The sequence below is a fragment of the Schistocerca nitens genome, chromosome 2, assembly GCF_023898315.1.
Source record: "Schistocerca nitens isolate TAMUIC-IGC-003100 chromosome 2, iqSchNite1.1, whole genome shotgun sequence".
In the NCBI taxonomy this organism is placed as follows: Eukaryota; Metazoa; Arthropoda; class Insecta; order Orthoptera; family Acrididae; genus Schistocerca; species Schistocerca nitens.
The window spans coordinates 114,364,848-114,381,395 of NC_064615.1; positions in this window are offsets into that span (position 1 = coordinate 114,364,848).

Sequence of the window (16,548 nt, forward strand, 5' to 3'; positions counted from 1 at the left end):
TTGAATCGCTCTTCCCGTTTTCATATCAGCAGCGCAATACATTTGTTTGAAGCACATCTGTCAATTTGTACGATCTGACATTTCGCAGTGGAACGTTGACCTCTTGTTTAATCATATCGTATGTGCTATCGTTTCCAGTGAAGTAGCCTTATATTAAGTTTCGCCTTGTTTCTTGAGTAATGTTGTTACTGCTGACAGTCAACACAGAGAATACGAATAAAGTTTTCACAAACAGTAATAGCAGTTACAGTTGCTTTTTTAGCAACAGGAAAATCAAAACAAAAAATTGTAGACCTAATATTTAGATGACATAGTTACTGTTATTTTTTTTTCAGTTCCATACTTTCAGACATGATATAAAGAAAAGATCCGCAAGTGATGGGAAATAAGTGCAGAAAAAAATTCACGTTTTTGAAAAATGATATGGATGGTATTCCGATTATACTTTCGGCAATGTTTGTAGACGATAGTACGCTGATCGTCAGACGATATGATACCTAATTCGAACTGATATGCACCATTATACTCGTACACCTAACGGTAGCTTCGTTGAGCATGAGATCATCGTGATTGCATCCTAGGACAATGGAAACCTGTTGCCGACTCGGATGAGTCATTCTTCTTGTTACATCACATTGACGGCAGTGTCAGGATATGCCGTCTTCCAGGAGACATTCATGTCATGTGAGACGCACACGGAACGGAGGCGACAGTATTATGGGGCCATTCCCTTGAATTCAAGGGGGTACGGTTATGGAAGGCATTGCGGAAGCTGTAGACTGTGTCAACACTGTTACTGGCTTGCATCCCTTTATTACTGATGTCTTCTTCACCAGACTTCGCATTTTAGGGCAGAAATAAGGAGTGCAGCAATGAAGCGGTTTACGAACAGTAGGTATAGTGCACACATCTGAGTTTGGTTCATTTTAAATGGAGTTGCGGTGTGCAGGTCAAGCAGGTGCCGCAATGAGAGAAGTGATGCAGGGGAAGCATGTTTTGTAACAAGTCTGTAGCGTCACTGTGGATAGTTAGCTCTCTTTTCTGAGAAGAAGTTGTGGGTAGCGCTTGCATTGCACCATGAATTCCTTCGTCATTCATTCTAACTCACACATACTTACATACACAGACCCACCCACCCACACACACACACAAAATAAATATCATTCATTTTTTATCATTTAAAAAATAAAAGTGTTCTTAGAAAAGGCTTTCCTTCTACAGTTTAGTTAGGTGCTAAAATTGGTGAGAATGTGGAGGAGGGGTGGGTGGGCGGCAAAGATTATCAGGTAGAGTGGGGGGGAGAGTGTGTACTAAATAACTAATGTCTGATTGCACTCAGCGGTAATGGTCTAAAAACGGTTAGGCACCACTGCTCTATAATTTAAATGAACAAATTTATATTCACTTCTTGCATACGCCTTCATAGCTTTCCGATGGCAATATTCTCCAAACAAATGGCAAATGATACTCGACTAAACTGCAAGTGCCGGCCGGAGTGGCCGAGCGGTTCTAGGCGCTACAGTCTGGAACCGCGCGACCGCTACGGTCGCAGGTTCGAATCCTGCCTCGGGCATGGATGAGTGTGATGTCCTTAGGTTAGTTAGGTTTAAGTAATTCTAAGTTCTAGGGGACCGATGACCTCGGATGTTAAGTCCCATAGTGCTGAGAGCCATTTTGAACTGCAAGTAAGTACATTGGGAACAGTCATGGCACCTCAGGTTAAGAACCTAGTTTTTAAATAGGCAAAATTACCCCTAGAATGGTACACCAGGGTTAGTCTGGCCCTGGAGTTTTTTATTCGTTACTGTGCATTCGCCTCCGCGCATACAAAGTTCGCTGCCACCAATGCAAATTCAATCCAGCATCGAGCGAGACGTAGTAGAGGACGAACGTTAAAAACTGTGAGTTGCAGTTGTTTAATTAATTTGACAGAAGTATTTTTTGGAGGGTCTGTGACCCTGGAGTACAGAACGCACACACACACGCACACACACACAAACACACACACACACACACATATATATATATATATATATATATATATATATATATATATATATATATTCTTTTTGGAATCTATTTCGACCCCACTTTTTATGGTTTCCGTGTACTGTGATTGCTTCCAACTGATAAGAGATTCTGTTTGTGCTAAAGATCTAAACTACAGCGAATTATTTAAGTAACTTTTGAGTACTACGGGCTCGACGACAGTTTTGTCGTAGTATGTCAGGCGAGTCAAAACTTTCCTCGAGCGCTTTAAGAAACAGTCTTGCTACACCGAGTCCTTGGCGACATGCATAGCAACAAGCACGTGGGCGCTTACAACCAAGGAGAAGACGTGTAGTGCCTCAGTGAATTCAGAGGAAGTACTTCCAACGTTGTTTGCCTACCACGATAATCGCTTCGCTCCTGTCAGTAGACGTGTGGCATTTCCGTACATGGCCTATAGGGAGCGGGTTTCGTGCAAGATAATTTTAAGGTTTTACTTTTCAGAAATACGGTTTAAGGGCAATTGGTATGTGATAGATGTAATACATGAGACCTTATTATGAACTCTTCTTTTACTGCGTGTCACTAGACTGTAATTTATATCCGAACCACTGGCAGTACAGAGAACGCCCGATTATACAGATTGAAACTTCCCCTTTGAATGAAAAGAATGACTGTGCTATATATTCGTGGCATCCAGTTTAACAAATTTCATTTTTCTGGCGGACACACGTCCAGATCGTCCGTTCATCTTAACATCTCAGAACGCTGGCATCTGTCTCCCCACATCCATCACAGCTGGCGGTTCGCCTCCAACCGCCCAACGCTACGGGCTCTTCACATCCAACTGCCCAACACTACAAAAGCGAATACTCTAACAATGAGTCCAACCAGCCACAGATTGCACACAGCGCAGTCAGCTATTTGAATACAGAGCGCTACGTGGCGTCACCAACATAAAAACCTAAAAAGCCTACTTACAAGATTAATGAGGACCGGAGACTTGCGCAGATAACTGAAAAAACACGGATCATCAAAACTACAGCTGTTTTTACCGGAAACTGCAGTTTACCGTGTTTACAAAACATTTGAAAGCTCACTGCATTACTTACGTATTAGTCGCCGGAAAGCGCCAACTTAATTAGAAAATCACGATTAAAACACACGGTATTTCGCATCGCTTGTTTTTAGTTCACTTTCTGTTTTTGATACATTTTTTCCCAGACGACGATCCTCATTTTCCAAGAGATTCAAAACATCGGTGATTCAAGCATATATAGTGTCCACATGAGACCTCCCTGATTTCCAAATAAATCAGAAAAGCTGTGAGAAAGAGATACTTGCGCTTTGCGGCACCATATAACGTAACTCAGAAAGTCTTTTAGAATAAATGTGTGCACTTCCACATGGATTCCGGTCGTACACCGCAAAATTTCTAGACGATACTCTGTCTCAAAAAACGGGCGTGCAGGTCTGTCTAGGCTTATGTAAATTGTTGTATCCACAATTCTTCTACGAAAATCTCCAAGGCCACATACAGGCGAGGCATACACAATGTCTTTTTCGTAAGTCTACAGGATGAAATCCAGAGGAGCTATGTCCGGAGACTGTGGTGGTCATTAGGTTCGTCCATCACGGTAGATCCATTGCTGTGGAAATGCTCGGTCCACGAAGTTACGAATGTGGTGTCACCGCCAGACACCACACTTGCTAGGTGGTAGCCTTAAATCGGCCGCGGTCCATTAGTACATGTCGGACCCGCGTGTCGCCACTGTCAGTGATCGCAGACCGAGCGCCACCACACGGCAGGTCTCGAGAGACGGACTAGCACTCGCCCCAGTTGTACGGACGACTTAGCTAGCGATGCACACTGACGAAGCCTCGCTCATTTGCAGAGCAGATAGTTAGAATAGCCTTCAGCTAAGTCAATGGCTGCGACCTAGCAAGGCGCCATTAGCATTACATTGCATGTATCTACAGAGTCTCACTTGTATCGTCAAGAGCGATGTACAACAATGATGGATTAAAGTTAAGTATTCCAGCAGCTACGTACTTTTCTTTATAGCATTCATTACGTATCCTGTTTCAGACCTCACGCCAGCCTGCGTGAGTTAACGCGTGCATTCGGCCTCCTCAACCAAGTAGTGTGCGTAGTGTTGGCTAACTGCTAACACTACAACGAACATGTGAACTCCAATGCGGTGATGCACCATCCTGTTGGAAGATTACTTTTAGTTGATGGGGAGAAGCTGACGAGCAGCAAATTGCTCAAGCATGTCCAGATAAACAGTTCTTGTTACTGTTTGCTCGATGAAGAAACAGGATTCAGCTACGCTCACTTTCATCAGAGCACACCGCAAATTTACCTTTTCGCTGTATCCGCCATGTCCCCGAAATCTGTGTGGGTTTCCGAACTCCAGAAGCGAATTTAGTGCCGTTAAACTTTCCAACCCACGTGGAAGGTCGATCCGTCAGAGAAATAGTTGGAGCTTTGCCCAGTGTGGTCCAACGTCTCAACAACGAATTCGTGGCGAAGTTGCAAGTCGTTTCGCTCCATTGCTTGCACAATTTAAACTTCGTAAGCATGCAGGCGAAGTCGTTTGTGCAAACCTTCTGAACTGCTGAGCGAGGGATATTTAGCTCTCTTGATGCTCGGCCAACTCACTATCATACTCTTCTTCGGGAGTTTTTTCTGGTATCCTCTATCATTTCCTCAGATGTGCGGGTGTTTGCCAGAAACAGAGAGCCTGTTTACTCTCCGAAAGACTAGAAACTTGTCATACTTGTCTTAATGCCTGGTGCCTCTCTGTGAAATTCATGTCGAAAATTTCTTTGGCCGGCAATAGGTGATTTCGTTTCCGTATAGCAAACCATGCACTGGACTCACTCTTGAGGTGTAATCATTTATCGTAATTATTTAGCATCTGAAACAAAACAAAAGAAAGGGCTTCGAAAAAATCTGCACAAAACCTTTCGAGTTGCTTTACATGACACCGCAAACCGCATTTTTTTTTTCAATTGTACTTGCAAACCACGGAGGTTATGTGGACATCGTGCATTTTGTTCTGTAGTTTACACTGTAATTACAGACCAACGCATATCATTGCACTGGTGTGTGCGAAACGGTTTCCTCGATTGCCTCGGTTGCGCTTCTTTCTCTACCGTACACACTTTGCATACTATATCCGCGTCATATAGCTGCTCAAATCCTGGGTCACAGGCGAAATTATTTACCAAACACGGATACTCTCGTAATCTTCGTCTTCACAAATAGAACTTTCTATTCTAAACAAAAACATCCGCTATTATTAGAATACTTAAGGGTTCACATTTAATGAATATATATATATATATATATATATATATATATATATATATATATATATATTCAAAATATGTCGAACTACTGTTATACACAGATAATCTGCATGACAGATAACTGGGAACTTGCTGTATTTAGCAGTGACGATTGCGTACAGAGAACTGTGTGGATAGACGGATTTTATTCTGGACCTTAGGCAATTATGTCTTCAGCGCACATTAAAAGGAAAATTAGGGTTTAACGTCTTGTCGATTGATGAGGCCATTAGAGACGGAGCACAAGCTCCGATTGGGCAGTGAACCCCCTTAACCGTCTGAAGCAAATACCAGAGTTCCTTGCATTTGCTTTCCTAATCCGAGTTACTGCTCCGCCTCTAACGACTCCGTTGTCAACGTGTCGTTAAACACTAATCTCCCTCCCCTCTTCCGGACTGAGCAAAGATGAGGTAGGAGATCGGCCGTGCCCTAAGAAACTGTGTCAGTAATTGCATTGATCGGTTCTTGGAAACCTGAAAAGAAACTAGCAAACCGGGTTATGAACACGATTCCTCCCAGAGTGCGAGTCCAGTGCCTTAGACACTTAACAGCTCGCTCCTTTTGTTGTCTGAGCATCAGAGCGAGGTGACATCGTGGATGGAACACGATGTGAAATAATTCCACGTTCAGTTAAGATACAAAGTATCTCAAAAGTAATCAACAAGCACAGAGCCTCCAGCACAAAGTGGCTCGCATAAGATAATCATTTATGAAATACAAGTCTTTACAATCTGGATACCGGAGAACCATTTAACGTCACATCACAATTAACATCACATCAGAATGAGATTTTCACTCTGCAGCGGAGTGTGCGCTGATATGAAACTTCCTGGCAGATTAAAACTGTGTGCCAGACCTCGATTCGAACTCGGGACTTTTGTCTTCCGTGGGCAAGTGCTCTACCAACTGAGGTAACCAAGCATGACTCACGACCCGTCCTCACAGCTTCAATTCAGCCAGTGTGTCTCCTACGTTTAAAACTTCACAAAAGTCCTTCTGCGACCTTGCACAACTTGCACTCCTGGAAGAAAGGATATTGCGGGGACATGGCTTAGCCACAGCCCGGGGGATGTTTCCAGAATGAGATTTTCACTCTGCAGCGGAGTGTGCGTTAATATGCAATTCCCTGGCAGGTTAAAACTGTGTGCCGGGCCAAGACTCGAACTCTTCTGCAGAAGAGCTCCTGTGAAGTTTGGAAGGTAGGAGACGAGGTACTGGCAGAATTGAAGCTGTGAGGACGGGCCGTAAGTCGTGCTTGGTTAGCTCAGGTGGTAGAGCACTTGCCCGCGAAAGATAAAAGTCCCGAGTTCGAGTCTCGGTCCGGCACACAGTTTTAATCTGCCAGGAAGTTTTAACATCACATCTCAATTCTACACTGCCGTTGCTTCCACCTCCACTCGCGAATCATCTCTTGTAGTACTTGATTCCCTTCTATTCGGCAACCTGAAAGATTATCTGGGGAAGGAGGGGGGGGGGGGGAAGAGGAGGAAGAGATTTTCCAACTATGAGGACCTTCACATAGCAGTTCTCGAATGGCCCGTGGCGAAGGAGCGGACTTCTGTCGTCGAAGAACTAAAGGATTGGTAGGACCTACCAACTGTTGTTTACATATTATCAATGACGTTAAATACGGATAAGTTCGTGATTCAACTGCACTGCAACACCACCATGCATAAACCACGTGTTTAGATGCAGTTGCAGTACAACTATCTTGACGAAATCCACTTGCACTGCTTCCAGGTGATCCTCCCAAACAGTTAACAATGAACACCGCTGACGTTGTGATTGGGCTGTAAACGGGAAGGATAAAAAAAAAGAACCTCACGTTACTTTTGCACCTTTATTCAGCCGCGAATAGGACCGTGGTTAAGAATGGGGGCCCAAGGATGATCTATTGTTGCAGTTACTGGCAAAAATCGAGGAATATATGAACAATATTAGCGTTCCTTCGATGGCTAAGGATTCTGCTGCGTAAACTGTCGCCTCTTTCGGAAAACAGGCTAGTTCGCTCTATTCATTTTTTGTATCTACACAGGCACAGTAAACGGATTTATCATACCCCATTTGGACCTACCACTAAATAGCTGATACTGTATCAAATCTACGAGAAGTATCATTTGTATGGACCAAGGAGCATGCCAGGATCATGGGAAATGAGAAGGTCGACAAACTGGCGAAGTATGGACTAAACGAGAGATACATTTCAGCTGTAGATCTAATTACTGTTGTCAGAGATGTGGTCGGTAGTGAATGGAACAATGAGCTAGAACCACTCCACTCCACGATTACCACAGTGACACTGGCGCAGCAGCCGTAACAGATCTTTAGAACAGAAAAAACAGTCTTGGTTGCACAAGATAGGTTAATTTAATCTTCACAAGTGACAGGTTTCGCCTGTTCTAAGCATTATCAGACAATCTGGGGAAATTACAAATTGGTGTACGTATAAATTGCTATTAAAGGCAATAATAAATGAATAAATAAAAAGTAACAAGAGGGAGACGTACACCGATTGGACTGTGGAGCACAGGACCACATTTGTGTTTCAGGGGGAGATGAGGAGTATTAATTTGAGTAAAACTCAAGAAAACAGAGAAGGGCAGCAGGAATGGTCACAGGTTTGTTTGAATCATGGCAGAGCGTCAGGGAGGTTACGAACAAACTGAACTGGCAGACGCTTCAAGATAGACGCAAGCTATCCTGTGGAAAGCTCTTTCCAAAGATTGAAAAGTGAACTTTATGTGGCGACTCTAGAAATACACTACAACCCCGTACACATCACTTCCCCAGGGATGGAGAAGATAGGATTAGACTAATTACTGAGTGCACAGAGACGTTTAACCAATCATTCTCCCTGTGCTCTGTGATACAATATGTGATGAAACATATCTGGACACCTATTAGCGAACATTAATATGGAGTGCATGCATCCTTTCCTTCGCCTTTATGATACGAGGGCGGTTCAGAAAGTAACCTCCGATTGGTCACAGAGCGGGTTGTGGGGGGAGTAGCGACGCCATCTGTGCGTTCACGCACTCAACAGGTCAGTCGGCATCAAGCCGTGGTCGAGTGAACGTCGTACCCGCGCTAGTTTAGTTTTTGTGGCAGTTTGAAATGTGTGCTGCAATAGAAAACCCCGCCAAATGTGAAGTGCGTGCTGTCATAAGGTTTTTTACAGCCAAAGGATATTCTGCAGCAGCTATTCATCGTGAGCTTTGTGCCGTGTACGGACTAAGAGTTATGAGTGAAGGAGTTGTCCCTGAATGGGTACGTTTATTTAAAAGTGGACGAGAAAACGTTCATGATGAAGAGAGGAGTGGTAGACCATCATTGGTGACTGACGAACTCGTTCAGACAGTTGATGCAAAAGTTAGTGAAAATCGACGTTTCTCAATGTCGGAGTTGTCTACTGGTTTTCCACAGATTTCTAAGACTCTCTTGTACGAGATAGTGACAGCAAGATTGGGTTACCGTAAGTTCTGTGCACGATGGGTGCCCAAAATTCTTACCGACCACCACAAAACTCAAAGAATGGCCTCTGCATTAGACTTTCTGTCACGTTATGAGGACGAAGGAGAACCATTGTTAAACAGAATCGTGACCGGTGACGAAACCTGGATTAAGTACGTGAACCCTGAGACAAAAGAACAATCAAAGATGTGGGCACATTCAAATTCGCCTACCAAACCAAGAAAAGCCTCGCAAGATTTTTCTGCCAGAAAACTGATGGCAACGGTGTTTTGGGATGCCAAAGGGGTGTTGTTGGTTGAATTCATGGAACGTGGTACGACCATTAATCAAGACGTGTACTTTGAAATAATAAAAAAGTTACGACGGGCTATACAGAACAAACGCCGTGGTATGCTGACTTCCGGTATCGTTTTTTTGCACGATAACGCCCGTCCTCACTCTGCTCGCAGAACAACGGCCCTTCTTGAGTCCTTCAAGTGGGACGTTATCAATCATCCACCTTACAGCCCAGACCTGGCGCCAAGTGATTATCACCTCTTCATGCATTTGAAGAAATGGCTCGGGTCACAGCGGTTTGATGACGACGAAGAGCTCAAAGATGCGGTCACAGGCTGGCTCCAGGCACAAGCGGGTGATTTTTATGCAGAAGGAATTTCAAAGCTTGTGAAGAGATACGATAAGTGCCTCAATCGCTATGGAGACTACATAGAAAAATAGTGCAAAGATGTAGTTGTAAGATGTATATATTAAAATATTTTTATTTAACTTGGTGTATTTTTTTAAATCAACCGGAGGTTACTTTCTGAACGGCCCTCGTAGATTGGTCTCTGCGAGGAACACTTTTAATGAGGGGTCTCCACGTGTATGGAGAAATGGCAGCTCATTCTTATAAAAGTTCCCAAGCCATACATGGTAATGATGGTAGACGCTGGGGTCCCACTGGTTGTCAAACTGCAGCCCGAATCAGTTGTTCGTGGGGCCCGCGGTTGTCAATCGTATTTCATAAGTTGCGTCTGGATAGCTCACCGAATGGTCCCAGAAAATAAAGGAAACAAGAGGTATCGAAAAATACCTTTACTTGCTTTCAAAGTTATCACCATTAGCTGCAACACAATTCTGACATCGACTGTAAAGTTATTGGAGACCGTCAGCAAATGATTTTTGTGGAATCGCTCGAAGCAATATGGTCACCCACAACGTCTGCGAGGCTTTCGGAGCTAATTTAACTCGGGAAACCAGAAGAATTCTGCAGGGGCTAAATCAAGAGACTACGGAGGACGTTAAAGCACCTTGCATTAAGTAAGAAATTTGACCAGGCAGACGTTGCAGACATCCAAGAACACCTGACCACGGCGCTTCGAACCAATCCCCAAGAAGCGTTTGCTGACAGTGGTCAACAGCCTCACAAGTGAAGTGTGAAGTGTGTTCTAGCTAGACCAGTAAAGATATTTTCTTTGTAACTCTTTTTTCTTTGTTTTCTGAGATCATTCACCGATTATTTCAGACGCGCTTTGTACACTCCTGGAAATGGAAAAAAGAACACATTGACACCGGTGTGTCAGACCCACCATACTTGCTCCGGACACTGCGAGAGGGCTGTACAAGCAATGATCACACGCACGGCACAGCGGACACACCAGGAACCGCGGTGTTGGCCGTCGAATGGCGCTAGCTGCGCAGCATTTATGCACCGCCGCCGTCAGTGTCAGCCAGTTTGCCGTGGCATACGGAGCTCCATCGCAGTCTTTAACACTGGTAGCATGCCGCGACAGCGTGGACGTGAACCGTATGTGCAGTTGACGGACTTTGAGCGAGGGCGTATAGTGGGCATGTGGGAGGCCGGGTGGACGTACCGCCGAATTGCTCAACACGTGGGGCGTGAGGTCTCCACAGTACATCGATGTTGTCGCCAGTGGTCGGCGGAAGGTGCACGTGCTCGTCGACCTGGGACCGGACCGCAGCGACGCACGGATGCACGCCAAGACCGTAGGATCCTACGCAGTGCCGTAGGGGACCGCACCGCCACTTCCCAGCAAATTAGGGACACTGTTGCTCCTGGGGTATCGGCGAGGACCATTCGCAACCGTCTCCATGAAGCTGGGCTACGGTCCCGCACACCGTTAGGCCGTCTTCCGCTCACGCCCCAACATCGTGCAGCCCGCCTCCAGTGGTGTCGCGACAGGCGTGGATGGAGGGACGAGTGGAGACGTGTCGTCTTCAGCGATGAGAGTCGCTTCTGCCTTGGTGCCAATGATGGTCGTATGCGTGTTTGGCGCCGTGCAGGTGAGCGCCACAATCAGGACTGCATACGACCGAGGCACACAGGGCCAACACCCGGCATCATGGTGTGGGGAGCGATCTCCTACACTGGCCGTACACCACTGGTGATCGTCGAGGGGACACTGAATAGTGCACGGTACATCCAAACCGTCATCGAACCCATCGTTCTACCATTCCTAGACCGGCAAGGGAACTTGCTGTTCCAACAGGACAATGCACGTCCGCATGTATCCCGTGCCACCCAACGTGCTCTAGAAGGTGTAAGTCAACTACCCTGGCCAGCAAGATCTCCGGATCTGTCCCCCATTGAGCATGTTTGGGACTGGATGAAGCGTCGTCTCACGCGGTCTGCACGTCCAGCACGAACGCTGGTCCAACTGAGGCGCCAGGTGGAAATGGCATGGCAAGCCGTTCCACAGGACTACATCCAGCATCTCTACGATCGTCTCCATGGGAGAATAGCAGCCTGCATTGCTGCGAAAGGTGGATATACACTGTACTAGTGCCGACATTGTGCATGCTCTGTTGCCTGTGTCTATGTGCCTGTGGTTCTGTCAGTGTGATCATGTGATGTATCTGACCCCAGGAATGTGTCAATAAAGTTTCCCCTTCCTGGGACAATGAATTCACGGTGTTCTTATTTTAATTTCCAGGAGTGTATATAGCAATGTGCATCTAGCAACTAACAGCTGGATTTAAAAAAAAACGCCAACTAATGTTAAGAGATTCGTAAGAGTGTAGTTCTCCTGCTCAGTAGCAACCAAAAATACAGAGACAGTAATATTTTAAGACTTGCTTAATTTTAATTGACGTTGATGAATTCGGCCGTGATCCAAATACAGTTGGCCGCCAACCTCAGGGAGAGGAACAAGTAACACGGCCACTGCAGGGTTAAAGGACGTGAGAGCGGAAATGTCTTGTCTCTTGTTTGTCTTCCAGTTCAAGGGCACGCGCGAATTGTACCTATTAGCTGCTGTGGCATAAATTTTGATAAGGAAGTGACACGAATTTCGTGTATATGCAGGTGAGGTAAAAATTTGCACATGGAATATGAAATTAAAAGACTTGTAACGCACAACGAGTAGCACAAAAATGACATTCAAAACATTTAGTAAAGATTTGTGATCGTGACTCATATTGCATAATGCACCCAGGTATAAGTACAGTAACTGTTATTAATCACTCACCTGTTCACTCAGACAGCACCACAACACTTTTTTAATTTTACAATTTTTTGGTTTTCGCGACGTTCCCATACAGCCGTAGGGTAACACGAAAACCAGTCACCGAGCGGAGAAAATCTCTGACCTGACGGGGACTTCAACCTGGATCCCTTTGGTTAGCATCACAAAAACATCTCGTCAGGCAATTATAGTGTTAAATATTGGGGCCTCCGATGATGGCAGCAATCTGAAACAGAGAACAGTCGATAGGAAGTGTTCCGAAAGATGGAGACTTTTAACGATCAGTACTTGGGGGGCTAGCACCCAACTTTTCAAACCCTTACTACAGCTAGGGAGTTGGGAGATAATAGCATACGAATTTATGTTGGTTCACTCTAAACTAAAATCCGCCCTCCGAACAGGACTCGGAACACCCTAACGGTACTGATCGAACACGGTGTCGTCCTCAGCCTATAGGCGTCACTGCCAGCATGTGTAGTGCAAACAGTAAAATTCGGAGGCGGTGGTGTTATGGTGTGGTCGTGTTTTTCGTGGAGGAGGCTTGCACCCTTTGTTGTTTTGCGTGACACTAACACACCACAGGCCTACATTGACGTTTTAGGCACCTTCTTCCTCCCCACTGTTGACGAGCAGTTCGGGGATGGCGATTGCAACTTCCGTTGCGGCGGAGCGGTTCTAGGCGCATCAGTCCGGAACCATGCTGCTGCTACGGTCGCAGGTTCGAATCCTGCCTCGGGCATGGATGTGTGTGATGTCCTTAGGTTAGTTAGGTTTAAGTAGTTCCAAGTCTAGGGGACTGTCGACCTCAGACGTTAAGTCCATAGTGCTTGGAGCCATTTTTGATTGCATCTTTCAACACTATCGAGCACTTGTTCATAATGCACGGCCTGTGGCGGAATGGTTACACGACAACATCCCTGTAACGGACTGGCCGGCACAAAGTGCTGACCTGAATCCTACAGAACACCTTTGGGATGTTTCGTAAAGCCGATTTCGTGCCAGGCCTCACCGACCGACATCGATACCTCTCCTCAGTGCAGCACTCCGTGATGAATGGGCTGCCATTCCTCAAGAAACCTTCCAGCACCTGATTGATCGTATGCCTGCGAGAGTGGAAGCTGTCATCAAGGCTAAAGGTGGGCCAAGACCACATTGCATTCCAGTATTACCGATGGAGGGCGCCACGAAATTGTAAGCCATTTTCAACCAGGTGTCCGGATACTTTTGACCACATAGTGGAGGGGCGTGTGATCAAGAGGAGGAAGAGAAGGAGGAAGATACTGGTCTTTAACTTCCCGTCGACAACGACGTTATTAGAGAGGGAGCACAAGATCGGATTAGGGAAGGATGGGAAAGGAAAACGGCCATACCCTTTCAAAGGAATCATTCTGGCATTTGCCTGAAGCGATATAAATAAATGACGAAAAAATAAATCAGGATGACTGGACGTGGGCTTGAGCCGTCGTCCTCCCGAATGCGAGTGTAGCGTTCTAACCACTGCGGAGTGTGGTCAGCACACCGCTCTCCCAGCCGTTGTCAGTTTTCGTGATCGGCGCCGTTACTTCTCAGTCAAGTAGCTCCTCAATTTACATCACAAGGGCTGAATGCACTGCTTGCCAACTGCGATCGGCAGACCAGACGGTCACCCATCCAAGTGCTAGCCGAGCCCGACAGCGCTTAACTTCGGTGATCTGACGGGAACGGCTGTTACCACTGTTGGAAGACCTTTGGTAGTTTATGGTGGTTACCAGATAATAATAAGATCGTTACATATGCGCCCCGAGATGCCGCCCCACAATATCAGCATTGGATCTTTAGCAAAAACGTTTGACGAGCACTGTTCAAAATTATTCCAGAGGTGTTTAATTGGGTTTCGTACATCACCTCTAGCTTAGCTAAGTATTGTCTACAGAAATGTGTGATTCATGAGGAGATGCTCAACCACTGTATCCCAGGACCTTGGTTGCCAGCTGTCGGTGTTTTTACCGAACTGTTCGGTATTTCAGCTCCGCTTTCAGTGTTCAGAACCAAAGTATGAGTGGTTCGGTATTTTTAGAACAGCATTCACGTCACTAAATTATCAAAAGGATAACGGTGAATCCATGCAGCAATGCCTAACTGGAAAGATTCTTCGGTCACATGAATCATTTATGACCTGGCGCTAGAAACAAATTGAGAGTCGACATGGGTAGAATTATGCATTGGTTGCAATTTGAAATCTCCAACAAGCGATGACTTTTACCAAAAAATTAATACAACAATATGTTGAAATCTATAACTACCAATAATCAAAATAATATTCAGTATTTGCTAAGTGGTCTATTGAGCTCATTCTCACTCAGTTGAGCAAATCCTTTCGCCAGACAATGTTCGGTAATTTTGAATTTGATCTGGCGAACCTAACCACGCCACTCATTATGCTAGGTGGCATGCCGGTAGCAGTTTGGAACTCAAGAGTGATTGCTTCTGCTGATTTTACGCGATGTTTTGCAACAATCTTGCTATAGTTGTTCCTTCGCGTCTTTGCTTCACAGTTACATCAGCAACAGTCGACTTTGGTTGAAATGTGTCAAAAATGGTTCAAATGGCTCTGAGCACTATGGGACTTAACATCTTTGGTCATCAGTCTCCTAGAACTTAGAACTACTTAAACCTAACTAACCTAAGGACATCACACACACCCATGCCCGAGGCAGGATTCGAACCTGCGACCGTAGCAGTCGCGCGGTTCCGGACTGAGCGCCTAGAACCGCTAGACCACCGCGGCCGGCTGAAATGTGTCCCTGAATATATACAGGGTGGTCCATTGATAATGACTGGGCAAAATATCTCACGAAATAAGCATCAAACGAAAAAACTACAAAGAACGAAACTCGACTAGCTTGAAGATTGCGCTATGGTTGGCCCGCTAGATGGTGCTGCCATAGGTCAAACGGATATCAACTGCGTTTTTTTAAAGTAGGAAACCTCAATTTTTATTACATATTCGTGTAGTACGTAACGAAATATGAAACTTTTTGTTGGACCACTTTTTTCGCTTTGTGATAGATGGCGCTGTAATAGTCACAACTCTATAAGTACGTGGTATCACGTAACATTCCGCCAGTGAGGACGGTATTAGCTTGTGATACATTGCCCGTGTTAAAATGGACCGTTTACCAATTGCGGGAAAGGTCGATATCGTGTTGATGTATGGCTATTGCGATCAAAATGCCCATCGGGCGTGTGCTATGTGTGCTGCTCGGTATCCTGGAAGACATCATCCAAGTGTCCGGACCGTTCGCCGGATAGTTACGTTATTTAAGGAAACAGGATGTGTTCAGCCACATGTAAAACGTCAGCCACGACCTGCAACAAATGATGTTGCCCAGGTAGGTGTTTTAGCTGCTGTCACGGCTAATCCGCACATCAGTAGCAGACAAATTGCGCGAGAATCGGGAATCTCAAAAACGCCGGTGTTGAGAATGCTACATCAACATCGATTGCACCCGTAACATTTTCTATGCACCGGGAATTGCATGGCGACGACTTTGAAATTCGCGTGCAGTTCTGCCACTGGGCACAAGAGATATTACGGGACGAAATTAAATGGCTCTAAGCAGTGTGGGACTTAACATCTGAGGTCATCAGTCCCCTAGACTTAGAACTACTTAAACCTAACTAACCTAAGGACATCACAAACATCCATGCCCGAGGCAGGATTCGAACCTGCGACCGTAGCAGCAGCGCGGTTCCAGACTGAAGCGCCTAGAACCGCTCGGCCACAGCGGCCGGGTATTACGGGACGTTAACAGATTTTTTGCACACGTTCTATTTAGCGACGAAGCGTCATTCACCAAGAGCGGTAACGTAAACCGGCATAATATGCACTATTCGGCATCGGAAAATCCACGATGGCTTCGCAAAGTGGAACATCAGCGACCTTGGTGGGTTAATGTATGGTGTGGTATTATGAGTGGAAGGATAATTGGCCCCCATTTTATCGATGGCAATCTAAATGGTGCAATGTATGCTGATTTCCTACGTAATGTTCTACTGATGTTACTACAAGATGTTTCACTGCACGACAGAATGGCGATGTGGTTCCAAGATGATGGATGTCCGGCACATAGCTCGCGTGCGGTTGAAGCGGTATTGAATAGCATATTTCATGACAGGTGGATTGGTCTTCGAAGCACCATACATACAATGGCCTGCACGTTCACCGGATCTGACGTCCCCGGATTTCTTTCTGTGGGGAAAGTTGAAGGGTATTTGCTATCGTGAT